Source organism: Zootoca vivipara, chromosome 1 (assembly GCF_965207765.1).
Source record: "Zootoca vivipara chromosome 1, rZooViv2.hap1.1, whole genome shotgun sequence".
NCBI classification, from domain to species: domain Eukaryota; kingdom Metazoa; phylum Chordata; class Lepidosauria; order Squamata; family Lacertidae; genus Zootoca; species Zootoca vivipara.
The window spans coordinates 70,699,131-70,714,477 of NC_142582.1; the positions used below are offsets into that span (position 1 = coordinate 70,699,131).

The window sequence follows — 15,347 nt, forward strand, 5'->3', positions numbered from 1 at the left end:
AACTTTTGAGCAGCATGCGCTAACTAGCATACCGCTCATTCACATTCAACCATAGCTTATCAATAAGGCCTTTGTCAACCATTCAAATCTATTACAGTGCACAATTACAGTGTTTTAAAGCACTTTGGGCATCTCTAAATAGAAACTACAGATTGGGGGTGGGAAGGGCAGTGATGGGGAAAGCAGCAGAAACAGAAAAATAGAGAACCACAGCCAGGGCCATTATATGGCTATGGGTCACTCATGGCAGTGGAAATGTAGTCATGGCAACTTTCAGAAAAAAAATCCTACCTAAATTGGCAGAGCTACAGAGGTGGTGCTACACTTAAGTTTTTAGGCACCTCTTTCTCCCCACCCCATTCCTGTCAAGGAGAAAGCAGATGGTGTGTCTGTGTCCCGAAAGAGGCTCTTACAAAATGAAAAGCAGCCTCAGGAGGCTGTGATGAGAAGCAGGGGAATAGTAGAGATGCTGCCTCTCTTTCCATATCAGCTGGTTTTTTTTTCAGTTCAATGTTTTCTGATTTTCTACTTGTCACTCCCCAGCTCTCAGACCATGGGTAGGCAAACTAAGGCCCGGGGGCCGGATCTGGGTCAATCGCCTTCTAAATCCAGCCCCAGAAGGTCCGGGAATCAGCATGTTTTTACATGAGTAAAATGTGTCCTTTTATTTAAAATGCATCTCTGGGTTATTTGTGGGGCATAGGAATTCGTTCTTTTTTTTTTCCTTCCCCAAAATGTAGTCTGGCCCCCCACAAGGTCTGAGGGACAGTGGATCGGCCCCCTTATGAAAGTTTGCTGACCCCTGTCCCAGACTCTGATAACCTCTGAGGGAGACACTGTTCCACATGCCTCTTGTGTAACTTTTACTCTGGCTCCTGAACACCCTGGCCCCTTAAGGGGGGAACTTTGAGAAAGACAGCAGGCATAACACACATTACGATAGCACTCAGTGGTAGATATAAAGGTAGCTAAAACTTCTCATTTCATCTTCATTCCTAACACAAGCTGGTTAGCTGGTTAAGGATGACAGCTGGTATTTTAACATTGTAAGTTGCCAATCAAAAATTTTCCAGAGTATTTATTGGGGAAAGCCTTTCTCCCATTACTACTTAAATAGTCTTGGTAACTAATTTTTAAAAAACAAAGGAGAATCCTTTTAGAGTTTTTTAAATATGTTCAGAAAAGCAAACTAACTTGGCCATCTAATCTTTATTTTTGTAGATATACTGTGAACAGAAGAAAAAAAAGAGAGATGCCTGTTAACAAAATTAATTTTCTACAGTTGAGCAAGAAAAAACAACAACAGGATTATTCAGAGAGCTGCTCCAGTTTAGGCCTGTTATACCTGCCTGCACTTTTGCTGCAGGGAATGAAATTCAAGGCATGCTAAAGCAGATAAATTCCAAGCAACACATGTGAATTGCATGTCATTGGCTTTGCCAATACACAGTCAAAATAAAATGGAGTATCTCAACAGTGCATCCTTTCAAAATACAACGTAATGCCAACCCTGTATGTAAATATATTAAAGCACACATTTACGACAGTGTTCGAAACTCCCAAGTGCATTTTGCAACAGGGAATTTTGTTAGCACAAGCAGTTTCTGAGCTCTGGACGCAGTACCGTGCCTAAGATTTCAGATTAAAACTGCAGAGTGGAAGGAAAGAAGGGCTTTTTTTCTGCCTCCCCACTTCCAGCTACTCTCTGAAGACTGGAGAAAAGACTCTCTTAAGAATATTAAGGAGGTGAGCAGGGGAAGGACTAGAACATGTGAAAAATGAACGTAATAATATTCATTTTCAGCTTTGTATTTGTTACAAAAAAGTGCGCCTAGACATTCCGACATTCTGTTGTTGTGCCCATAACCTAGGTTTAGGGTGCTCCTAGCTTTCGTATCTCAGTTTCTAACACTGGTTAAGGATCATCAAGTCAATGCAGACATTTAACCTTTCCTCTAGAGCAGGGCGGTCCAACACATGGCCCAGGGGCCACATGTGGCCCTTGACAACTTTTTATGCCTCCTCCCTCTCCGCAGCCCTCGCACTGCCTTCCCAAAGCCAGGTAAGAGAAGTGCTGGGCTTCGGGAAAGAGACATGAGGGCTCTGACAGTGTTCAAGACTCCTCCAAGTCTCCTTCCCAAAGCCTAGTTAATGCTTTCCCAGCTTTGGGAAGGAAAAAGGGAGTACTCCAGGACCCTGCCAGAGCCTCGCACCTCCTTCCCAAAACCCAGCTTACTCAGCTTTGGGAAGGCCGCATGAGGGCTGGGGCGAACATGTCAAATTTGGCCTCCTGTTTCCCTTCCCATGCAACAAGGCACTATGCAGCCCATGGCTTCCATGTCAAAGGTACTCTTGTGGCCCACTTGATATGAAAATTTGTGCCACCCTCCTCCAGAACCACCCCAAGCTTTATTTACTACAAACATTTTTTCATCACCTTTCTTATAGAAACCCACTTTATTTGAAATATTTCACAACTTTTCTGACACACCCTAATGTTTTAGCAACTGAGAGCATATTTCCCTAATTTTTCCAAGCCTGTCTTGCCCAAAGGCACACATTAAGTAGATTGAATAATCAGAACCAACAGTTACTAGCTGGAAGGCATTTTGAAGCGCTCCAGAAGATGGAGGGACTCATCAAGAGGATCAGTTAAGGTTGCACCACAGAGCCAAGCTATAATCCCACATTAATAGAAGCTTGATGTAAAACACTACATAATTACACACAGTACTCACAGGTGATAGTGTCACATGTTATGCCTCTGTTAAGACCTCTGCCTGATTTTTATAGCAACTCACTACAATGTCATAATGCTGCAATGAATATAGTCAAGCCTAGCAGCTGCTACTAGACCAAGTGACGAGAGGAGAGTGACATGAAGGATACTTCCCTCCCTCCACCCCCCAAAAAACACGATATTTTCTATTCCGAAATCATTTCCATATAACAATTGTGGGGTATGCCAACTAAACAGAACTGCAGGTATTCAGGGGACTCCTTTTTACTAACAGGGGTTTGTGCCAAAACAAAAACTTATCTGGTAAGTTTCAGAAGGATCTTTCAGTTTGGTAAAACCATCGAACTTTACACTTTTAAAATAACTGCATACTTAAAATAAAAGTAGAATGCTTGTACAGCTGCTGCTTGCACTGATCAACTTTAGGATTCTCATAGCTCAATCTTGTATTTCAGGAGCATTCCAGTAACAGGTTCCCTTATCAAAATAGATTAAATGCAGCAGCAATTGAGAAGCAAAGTTACAAAGTGCAAGCAATTGCCAACATATGGCTCATACTCAGACTGCCGCCACCATTCCCCCCCCCCCAAAAAAGCATCTGTGCGGCTATACTTTTGGTGTGTGTTTTTTTAATCTTTACAGATTTATTCTAACACACGTTACAACTTCCTGGTACACAGAGGGTCAAACCAAACAAATTATTCAAAATCATACCCGAATCGAAACTGTTATGAAAACTGGGCATGAAAACAAGGGCATGATGCAGAGGCACAACTAGTCAGTGCTATTTTAAGTACCATTAACCAGAAACATTGCACTGAACTGTAACGTGGAAAACAACAGCATTTCTCGACTTGGCGGTGAGAAGATCATTAGGGAGTGACATAATCGTGTCTTAATTTATAAGGAAGGGAAATACTGGAGACAAAACAAGTAGCAGTACCTGATATTATGAGACAAGGGACAGAAAGAAAGCATAACAGGCTTCTAAAAAGCTGCCACTGGTAAATAAGATCTGCTTCCAGGCAACTGGCAAAGGAACCTGTGTAAACAATAACAATATTTATATATTTATTTCCTTTTCATGCTCTCGTGGAAGGAACCTTCATGTGCAGGAGGAAAAGCTGGCAGGCTAATAACTTCTGCAATACAAATAGCAGTTCAAAAAGTTATAATAGGCAAATTTCCTATCTACTCTTCCTCCCCAAGCAGCCTACCCAGCCTGCTTTGATGTTAAAGAAAACACAAAACAAAGAAATCTCTATCTTTCAAATATATTTTATGTAGTGCTGGCCTGCTTGTTTCAAGTCTGCATTTAGTTGTAATCTGTCCTGGGCTCAATGTGGTGGACAGGTTTATACCATAAATAAAATAAAATAAATAAGCAAAGTTCTGGGCACTTAGCATTCAAGTATAGGAACTTGCTTAGTGTTCTTACATGTGCAAAAAAAAGTGCAAAAAAGACTCCCTTAAATCACAACAACCCCCCAGTCTAAGCAAACATCGATTCTGTAGCAAAAAAATGGATGTGGACTTCATGGTTTTGGATTAGTCTTCAAGGTAAGTTTAAGGGAGCTATTTAGTTACAATTTATTGGTTGCTATATTACTATTTAGGCTTGTTCAGGAAATACAAATTAAAAAACTAAACACTTGTTTTACATCTGTTATTTAAACCAACCTTTTTTTTCTTGGGAATTTAAATCACCTTGATCTCTTTACGCATCTTTGCCTCTGGGTTGACAAATAGGATGCCACTCAACATGTTTGTTTGGGTCCAGGGATGTTTTTCTGGCCCCTACTTAAGGTATTTGACATATGGTTTGTGGGAGGGGGAGGATAGTAAATGAATGTCACTGGATTACAAAAAGTGATGGAGCATTACCTACTTACTGCTTAAAGGACAAAAACAAGTAACTGAAATAGTTTATTTCTTAAAGGTAAAGGTAAAGGTACCCCTGACCGTTAGGTCCAGTCGCGGATGACTCTGGGGTTGCACGCTCATCTCGCTCTATAGGCCGAGGGAGCCGCCGTTTGTCCGCAGAAAGCTTCCGGGTCATGTGGCCAGCATGACTAAGCCGCTTCTGGCGAACCAGAGCAGTGCACAGAAATGCCGTTTACCTTCCCGCCGGAGCAGTACCTATTTATCTACTTGCACTTTGATGTGCTTTCGAACTGCTAGGTTGGCAGGAGCAAGACTGAACAACGGGAGCTCACCCCGTCGCGGGGATTCGAACTGCCAACCTTCTGATCGGCAAGCCCTAGGCTCCGTGGTTTAGACCACAGCGCCACCTGCGTCCCAGTTTATTTCTTAGCCTGCCTCAAATCCAAGCAAATGCCTATGTATAACTTGGACTTCATCAAATTCAACCACGTTAAATGTAAAATTTGTTTCAGAATTTCCTACCAACTAAGCATTCTGGAAAGTAACCAATTAGCAGCCCAACTTCAACTATGCTTGCTCAGAAGTCAGTCTTATTGAAAGGAGGTTGGTCAGCAGTAGGGAACCTTTTTCTGTCTCTGGGGGAAGCATATCAGTAATGGCAAAGACCAGAGGCAAAAATAAGCAAAGCAGCAGCTGCAACTCTTCCTTTTGTACATTGGGCTACACATTCTAGCTACACAAAATGAGAGATTTGTATATATTCACCCTCACCTTCCCATTGACACAAGCAAGAGGCATTATCACATTTCAGACAGACAGACAGGCAAAAGCACTTGAGGATGGCAAGAAGCAGGGCCAATTGGGGTTCTGGCCCAACAAAAGAACATAGCCTAGGGATGCTTGCAAGGGGTGGAGGACTGCATTCAGTCCCCAGGCAAGAGGCTCCCCACCCTAGACAACATCATACTTAAGTCTACACATTTCAGTGTGCCCATTCTGAAGTACAACTTAATCAGATACCACCCTCTGACTTTTCAACCACTTACCGTTGTTGATATGTTGTAAACCGCCCAGAGTGGCTGGGGAAACCCAGCCAGATGGGTGGGGTATAAATAATAAAATTATTATTATTACCATCCTTATGTAAGTCATTAGTTCGCATACAAAAACTTTTTCAACTATAAAAAGATAAGATTGTCCACTAATACTTACATCAACAAAAATATGATTACACAGTTTGAGAAGCTTCCAAACATTACAAATAATTATTAGGTTGCAAGCCTATACCTACTTATGTAGGAGTAAGCATCACTGAACTGACTTCTGAGTAGACAGGTACAGGATTGTACTGTTTTTCTAAGTCAAACCATATAGGCTAGAGTTCTTATTTATAGGCTATATAGTTCATGTATAGTTACCCATAACAATAATAAGCTCGAGTAGGTCAGCTATGTGTGACCAATGTAATAATTTTTCCCATGGAATCATTACCTTTTAAGAGAGCTTGGCTCATTCACAAACTCTATATTAGAGCCCTGACCTAGTTACGTGCTTCTTAATCTGTGTGCGCAATGACACACTTATTAATATTAGGCACTTTAGCACTACAGAAGAAATTGTCTGATGTTAACACTGCATTTACAAAAGGTCTCCAACAAGCCAAACTTCTAAAAGCTGTCAGAACATTTTTACTCCTTGTCACGTGTTTGAAACTAAAATTCAAACAAACAATGAGCTTTATTATGGCTTGAGTAGTTTCAGTTAATACTATATTCAGCATCATAACTGCCCTACTATGAGGAAGAAAAGAGCATCATGACTTTTTAATTAGTTTTCTAAGAAGGGCTATACACAGATTTCAAGATTTTATTTCCACAAAAATAAGATTCCAATAGCCTATTTAATGCCATACAAGAATCCAACAACTACGGTATCAAGAAAAGTGCACAGGGAATGCCAAAAAACATTGTTCTTGATTTGTTAATTTAGAAAAGGAACAGACGTGATCACCACAAAACAAAGAGCCAATGATTAACAGTACACTTTATATAGCACTTAGTGCATAGTCATGGCTTAAAATAAGTGCATTTACAAAATTAGCTACATGCATATCCAAGTATCTGGTTTCACAAGGCACACAAGAATAAGACACCAATATCTCTGGCCAAGAGAACTCAACATTTTTAGCGCCTACAAAACATGCACAAAATGTCTATCCAAATTAAATTTAGATGAATATGGTTTTAGAAAGAGAGAAATAATGTAAATGCCATAGCACATTGGGGTGTAATCCCAACCCCACTTACTTGGGAGTAAGTCCTACTGAATTCAACAGGACTTACTTCTGAGTAGACATGATTAGGATTGCCCCCTAAATCTTGTTGAAAATGTGACAAGTTATTAGTTATCCAAACAAGTGTTCGGGTATAAAGCTGCGGTACTAAAAGCACTGGAATCCTGTAACAGATATCAAACTTTAATGTTTACTTAAGTTATTTAAAATCTAAAAATCAATAAACCTTGACTCCACATGGTTCTTGTTCAAATCAGTATCTAAGCTTGTCACCAAGCAACAAAAAACGACAAACTAAAATGCTAGATAAAGTAAACAGTATCATTTCACAGTACTTTGTTTTACAGTGAATATACTATATCATGATATGAAGGGGGAAAACAAAATACAAATATCAGCATTTCACTTAAAAGAAATCAAGGACTAAGTGATTATTAGTTTTAAATTCTACATCAACTTTAAGCCCCCCTAGCTCTGAATTACTGCCAGTATCAAATGTTCACTTCACGTACCATTTTAAGTTGGCGTTTCCCCTCTCTGACATGGAAATAGACATTACTTTCCCAAAACTACAGTTGCAAATTACCCCCGAGTCCCAAAGGAAAGCAATGATCCCTTGTAACTAGAGTAGCTTGCGACCACGCCTTCCTGCTGCCCCAGCAAGTTGCAAGCGGAGCAGTCGTGTCACATTTCTTCTTTCATATCCAGAGATCCTAAAGGTTAGTTTTACAGAGGCCCGAACAGGCTTATCTAGCAAAAGTGCAAACGGGTGGGAGACACACAAAAGAGAAAATTCTGGTTGCCAAAGGAATAGACCGCCACAGAAAGCAAGAATGGGAGCGATACTACGAAATGGAGCTTAACTATTTATATACAGTGTACAGTACAGTACTAATCTGTTGGCTCTCAGAGCTGTTGGTGGCAGCAAGCCCCAGTCTTCCTAATTCGACTTCGTCAATTTACACTGGAAAAAAGGCAACAGGGGAAATGTGGGTTTTGTTTTTGTTTTAGAAAATGTGGCTCCGTCTTCAGCATTTAAAAGCCTTTTTTTTTTTACTGAGTCACCAGCTTCATCCGATGGAGCAAGAAGACGTGCGAAGGTTAAGCCCCCATGTCAGGCAGCAGTTGACTTGTAAAAAGAAGTACGCCAGGACTCAACCCTGTTTTAGAAATCATGCCCTTACCTTGCAACCGGTCCTCCTAGTCCCAGAATCACGGGGACCGGGTGCGGGTGTACAATATAAATAGAACTCTGCACATGCTCGCGGGTACTCTCGTACTATTTCTTCTATCCCAGCTCTCAAATCCGGTAGGGAATTATAGAGGCTCCTAGATAGCCCTAACTCAACGTCTAGCTGCAAATAAGATTCGGGAAGCACATTTAGTCTCCTTGACGCTTGCAATCCGCGCACAATTCTTCGGAAGTCCCAAAAGGGATTTCCTTCCGAGAAAACATGCCTTCCTTTCCCCCTTTTTGGAGGGGAGGGAGGTGGGAAACCCTCCCAAACAAATCCTGGTTCCGGAAAGGGGGCAGCTGACGGCGAGAAAACCTGACCTACCTCACTTTCCCGGACCGATCCTACAGGATTCGTCCTACAGCCTAAGATCGGGGCGCCCCCAGCTCCTTATGTCGAAGCCAGGGGTATGTAGGGGGGGCGGGGATCCACTGCCAGTTCGGAGGTGGAGAGATCTTTTTACCCAAAGGGGGGGGGAGAGGGAATTAAAATGCTTTTTTATTTGGTTACCTTGTTCAGCCCCCTCAGTTTTTGTTCACAACTCCCAAAACATAGTGGCGGGCAGGGGAGGGGACGGGGGGCGTTTCAGCTTCGCTCTGCCCGCTCAGCAGGGAAGAAGGGTCGCTCGGTCACTCGCTCGCCTCCTCCCAGCCTCTCACCTTCACAGATCCAACAGCGCTACAGTCCCCGCCGCCGCCACCACCGCAGCAGCCCTCGGCATGACCAGAGCGCTACTACCAGGAGGCGCCTCCCAGGCCGGGTTCAGCCTCTGGCTGCTGCGGCTGCTGCTGCTGCTGTTGCCGCCGCCTCCTCGGCCGCTGCCATCTTGTCCTGGCGGCTGAGAGGAACGCGCCCCAGCTCAGCCCGCTCAGCTCCCCGGGCCTCCGCCTCATCTTCCCGGGGAGGGATCCAGCCTGCTGCCTCCGCTGCCGCTGCCGCCGCCGCCACTCCTGCAGCCGCCACTTCCTCCGCCGCCGCCCACTTCGGCGGCTCTCCCCGCTGCTGCTCCGGTGGCGGGGCCTAGGGGCAGCTCCGTCGTTGTCCCGCCGCTGCTGCCGCCCCCTTTGCTCCTGAGGCTGTGAGGAAGCCTCAGCCCCGCTCCGACATGTCTCTGTTCCGTTTCCAGCCTGCGGGGCCCTCCTGACGAGAGAATAGGCGGGCCGCCCTCTTCCGCAGTTGCAGCGCCACCGGCTGGTTTCTGCCGGCCTCCTGGCTGGAAATCAGACCTCTAAACCCGCCTCTTTCTCTGGGAAAGGAGCGCGCGTCCTTCGCCTTGCTTTGGCACAGGCCCTGCTGCTCGGCGGCCTCTTGCAGAGAAGCACCTCTGTAGGCGAGCGACAGCGCCGAGGTGGTCAACGAAGCAAAAATGGGGAGGAAGCGCCGTTACATGCAGATCACCGGGCGTCGTCTTCTTGCCAGACACCTGTAGCCTGACTAACTCGCTGGGCACCTTTAGTCAGAAGAAAGAAAAACCTTACCAAGCTCATGCTTGGTAAGAAGTGTGCATGCACACGAAAGCTCATACCAAAATATAAACTTAGTTGGTCTTTAAGGTGCTACTGAAGGAATTTTTTTATTTTGCTTCGACTCAGACCAACACGGCTACCTACCTGTAACTTACCAAGCTCAGTAGGGCTTACTTCCATCTAAGGCAGTGGTTCCCAACCTTTTTTTTTTACCATGCCTCACCTAAGCATTTCTAAAATCCTGATGCCCCACCCCCCATATAATTCTTATTATTCAAAAAGTAGACATGGAGGAAGCCATTAACTCTTAATAACTCATTCTCAATTGCCCCCCTTACAAATCAAATTGCTCCTCTGTTGGGAACCATGGATGTAAGGGTATTCGAATTGCACCACAAAGCCTGAAAAGCACACTCTGGCCAAGCGCCATGCACATTTGTGCATTCCCAAGTGTGCAATAAACTTGAATCTTACACTGGCCCCACTTTGCATTTGCAAATAGTTCTTGTGGGCCATATACATGGGCGTAGCCAGGATTTGTTGGGGTAACAAGACTTTGTTAGGGGGACCAGGACTTTTGTTAGGGGAGGCAGAACCGACCTGATTGGTCAATTAGAAAAGTACTATTGTTTTACTTGATCTGGGGGGAGGGCAGGTGCTCTCCCCCCCCCCCCCTTGGCTATGCCCATTTTCACTTACTTTGGCTCCAGCACATTCCCACCGCTCATGTTTGAAGCTGAGTACACTTCACTTGAGCAGCAATCCATAGTTATCCTGTAGTTTCTTGAGAAACTGCTACTGATTGATGCGCTACCCCTCAAACCAGCTTCCAATCTGTGGGTGGGTACATTTAAGACAGCGGATGACACATGGGCAGATAGCAGCTTCAGCAGACAGGAGATCAGCACAAATCAGGTGAAGACATCCCTACTCCCTCTCAACTGTGTACAGCAATGTAAGAATGTGAATTGAAGTACTGAGAAAAATCAACCTCACTGCATCCGAAGCCACTGATGTGTGCATAGCCCCAATTTTACAGTAGTTCTATACACTGTGGGCTGAAAGTTCATGCTTCCATTTGCACTGGAAATATTTATTTATTTATTCAAGTTCTATTAAGTTCATTAGTTCTGCAGCTAGAAAGTATCCTTGTTGACAGGCTCGCGGTCCTTGATGAAGTTTAGAAGCAGGAATTGACCACTCAGTGGTACCAGAAATAAAGCTAGAAAGTTAGGTTCCCATTCATGTCAGTGGTGCACAAGCTGTGCAGTAGATGAGGACCCACAGACTCTGGGAAGCCCACCAAACTGAGAAATTTAAAATGATCATATATTAACAATATTTTCCTCGTAAGCAGCAGTTATACAAAAATGTTGGCTGGTTGTTATTCATTCACTGATAGAAATATGGCAAGTCTTAAACTTTGAAAATGTTTGAATTTATTGGTGTTTTTTTAAAAAAAATCAGGGTGCAGTCCAAACCCATCAGTTGCACTGGTAATTGTGTGTGTGTGTGCGTGTGTGCGTGAGCTATAGTGCTATAGGTGCAGTGGTGACTACACCACTCCTCCATGCTCAGACAGGATTTGGATTTGTCTACCAATTGTTGCAGTACTTAAATATAACTTGGCCATGTCTATTAATATCCCATATAAACATGCACCTACATTCTGAAGACAGGTATTTGTATTTATTTATATTTCTTAATCTCATAATCCCGTTTCATCTGCATAACTAGATACTGGTGCATAATCAAACTAGATTGGGGCACATAAATATATCATACAAGGGCCTACAACAAAATATGCCTGGAACTGATCAACAGCTACACTAAAATATACAAAGTCATCATACCTCTTGTTCCTTTTGGAGCAGAAGCAAAGTAAAACTGTGGGCTGATGCGTGTTCTTTGTTCCGTTTAAATGTATGCACTGTTCTTATATGGATGAATAAGACAGAAAAGTTAATTACCAGGTATTTACTAGAGCTAATCTCAGGCACCTGGGTGCTATAAACAAGGGCAGCGTCTTCATTGCTCATAGCCATTGCTACTAATATCTTCCACTCTAGGTTCTGTGCTAAACACCATGTTTCTTTTGGGGCCCATGTTGACTGCTTACACTGTGTTCCCTACTGCAAGCCCAAACAGACATGTTTTTGTTTTTTTTATACCATCCCAAAGGGCAGTTTACAAGAGGAATAGCACAATTAAAATGTAAATACAAATAATAGCCCAAAAGCCACAATGTCATAAAAGTATAAAACAAACTGCAAGATTTAAGTTGCATTTATGGCTGTGTTGTTTACATATCATACATAGTACATATCAGATGAAGGGCAGTAAACAAAATATAAAATAATAATAATAATACATTTATATCATAGTTTTCCCCCCAAGGATTCTGAGAATTGTAGTTTATCCCTCACTGAATTATAATTTCCAGTGTTCTTAACAAACCACAGTTCCCAAGATTCTTGGGTGGGTGTGCTTTATCTGTATGGTGTGTATGCACCCTACAAAGTTTAACAAAACGAACAAGGTATTTACCAGGCACTAAATGGACAATAAGGGTGGTGCCTGCTGGCAAATCACTCTGGGACTGCCTGAAGCAGAGCCCTAACGTCTCCCGCCATCTCCCGGTTTGGATCAAAACTTTTAAAAGCATTGCTGTGCTTTTCAGACACCCATCCCTACCTACACATAGTTAAGCTATAGGAGGCATAGATGGTCACCAACTTGGACAACTTTTAAAGACGAATTCTTAATGCTATCAATGGCTACTAACCATGATGGCTATGTTCTGCCTCCACAGCTGGAGGCAGTAATGCTTTTGAATACTAGTTTCTGGAAACCACAGGAGGGGAGAGAGCTCTTGTGCTGAGGTCCTTCTTACAGGTTTCCCATAGACATCTGGTTGGCCACTGTGAGAACAGGGTGCTGGACCAGATGGGCCATTGGCCAGATCCAGCAGGCTCTTCTTGGGTCAGCCCTGCCTTCATCAGCTTATTGCTCTGCTAAAACTCACCAGGAACAGCCTTTCACAAGAAGAGGTTGCAATGATGACAAATTCAACAGTGATATTAAGAGGCTTACTATGCGCCATGCCTCACTTTGCCTTACCAGGTTTTTCCTCTCAGTCAGCTTTTCACCATCCCAGTTAAATTATCTGACTAAGAGGTAAGATTTTTTTTCCTTTACCCAACAGAGGCTTTTTACACATGAATGCTCTTCAGAGAAGAAGGGCTGAAGGACAGAGAAGCTAAATTACTAACCTATTGCAAAACATGCAGAGATAGTGCCAGGAATTAGCTCGCCTGAAACCTTGTTTTCAGCAAAACAAGCTGTCAGAGGTCTCTGATTTTCAGAGAAATCCCTGATTTGGAACCTCTCCACTTTAGCTCATCTTCATGCAAGATCCCTTACTTTTGCAGTTTTATCTGACATCCTTACTTCTGAAGCATAGTTCATGTTGTGCTTTCTGCTATGAAGTGAATGACTCTCATTCCTTTAAAACAAACAAACAATAGGCCTTTTGAGAAATTGGCTTTCCCCCCTCTCACCATAGCATGTTCACAAGCTGCTGCCTTTTGAAGAAGACCAGGGCTCTGATATACACCCATTTCTGAAAACTATCAGCTTTGGTCATAATTTAAATAACATTATGCCTAGGTATCACAAGTCCAACAAACACCCCAGACTTCTCTGAGACTCACAGCAGTAGCAGATCCATCACAAAAAAATGGCAGATGGATATTTGGAGAATCCCTTTTGGTGATTGCCTTTAAATGGGGATTAGAGAATAGCCAATTTTTTAACCCGAGGTGCCTCTCTCTCTCTCTCTCTCTCTCTCTCTCTCTCTCTCTCTCTCTCTCTCTGTACGCAAATGTGCATGGGGGGGGGGGTCCCAAACTGGGTCTTTGACCCAGGTGAAATAAAGCTTAGTTTTACCCCAGCTTTCAGTCATATGAGCACTAAATAAACCACCACCTATACCAACATGCCTCTGAATACACAGTGGGGAGTGGGGAGGAACTAGGGAAACTCTTATGTTCCTGCCCTGTGTATAGACTTCAGCATCTGGCTAGCCACACTTTTGGAAACAAGATAACTGCACAAGATGAAAGAGATGATCCAGCAGACTAGATTTTCTTACGTTCGTTTGATGGGACGATGTATGAATTCGTGAGTGCTCCAGTACTACACTGAGCTTCCACAGACACTATTAACTAGGGAGCACTTCTAATAAGCTACCGTAGTTGCTCCAACTGCCAAAATACCCACAACTATAGAGCCATAGAAACCAAAGATTCCAATCAATCTAGTTCGAAATGCATAAATCCAGATCACATATTGCACACTGGGCCATAAACATAACAATTCCCTACTATATTTTGTTCTCAGTCAGGACTTCTTTATAGGGTTTCAAATCTCGAAAAAACAACAACCCATTACTATGTTGTAATTCCTCTGACTAAAGTGTAATATATGATGATCCTACATGCATGTATAAACACAGCAGTTCACATGCATGCAGGACTTGTCTTGTGCCAGAATACTGTTAATGTGTGAAGTGGACTTGCAGGTAGTTAACAAGTGATATAGCAGTTGATTCTGCCCCCACACCCAGCCTTTCAATGCATTATTATGAGTGCAGAACAGACTCTAATCCACATTTACTTCTAAAAATCTGTATGAGAGAAGAGGGATGTGATCTTACATATGCAGCAAAGAACTCTCAGAAGGTATTCTGGCAGGTCTGGGGACAATTTTCTGATCATTCCATTGGGAATTATCTAAATAGTAGTCACTGTGCACTTTACAAAGAAAGACCCTGTCACATCTGACTTGGAAAAGTGTTTGTGTGTGCGTGCATGCATTGTATGACAGTGAGTAAGTCGCATGCTTCTGTGTGCGCACACTGTGGTCCCAGGACATAGATCTTTGAGGGTCCAGGAAGCTGCTACTGAAAGGAGGGAAGTTGCCCTTCTTTAGGTCCAAGCTGTGGTATCTAAAGCTTCCCTGTTGTTGTGCAGCACAGAGGCCAAACACGGGGATATTTCATCACCCTGCTTTTATACCCATAAACCACTTCCTACCACCAACACCCCTTCTCTTAACAGGACTTGATCCATCCAGGTTCTTGCCCAATAGGAGATTTACATTAAGTTTGTGGTAAACAAAGTAATACTTTTAAAATTCATATAGTATTAGACCTTTCTGAAAAAAACAGCTCTCAAGACGACTAAGAAAATCCCTTAACAATTCCTTTGTTATTCCTGCTCATTTAAAACATAGCAAACTGTAACTAGTTTGCCAAGTGATTATTACCCCTCATTTTCTAAAGAAAGCTAATGAGTAACCATGTTCATGTGCGTACATTTATAGGCTGGCAGGAAGCTCGGTAAATATCCACTAAGTCAGAAAATAGCTCCTAAGGTGTTTTTTTATCCATTAGAAATGAAAACAACAACCCACTGCAAACCATTTATGCTTCTTTGTTTTCAAAACAAGAATTCTGGAAAGAACATGCAGCTTCAGACCAACATTTACTGGGCTTGGCTTACAAGAAAATTCATACTCCCAGAATTAACTTTTTAAAAACTGGTATTACAAGTTTATTTTCAGGTAGGCAAACAACCAACATATATTTCCCTGAGTTGGTATATATATATCTCCACACCTCCCCATGCTTAGTTTGTTATCATTATTTTAATTCCTATAAAGTTTTT

The 15,347-nt window shown here is 42.8% G+C and overlaps 1 protein-coding gene across 6 annotated transcripts in view; it reads right to left on the bottom strand.

Moving 5' to 3' along the window:
* HIPK3 (homeodomain interacting protein kinase 3) overlaps window positions 1-9,232 on the bottom strand; it is a 62,459-nt gene extending 53,227 nt beyond the window's left edge. For 3 of the 6 annotated variants that reach the window (XM_035118360.3, XM_035118350.3, XM_035118306.3), the window contains exon 1: window positions 8,812-9,232. The gene's annotated coding sequence lies outside the window, so the exon portion shown is untranslated. Of the gene's footprint in view, window positions 1-7,429; window positions 7,601-8,476; window positions 8,515-8,662 lie in introns of those variants that run through there. The other 3 variants (XM_035118314.3, XM_035118341.3, XM_035118321.3) reach the window with 3 other exon arrangements.
* Window positions 9,233-15,347: the final 6,115 nt, after the last annotated feature.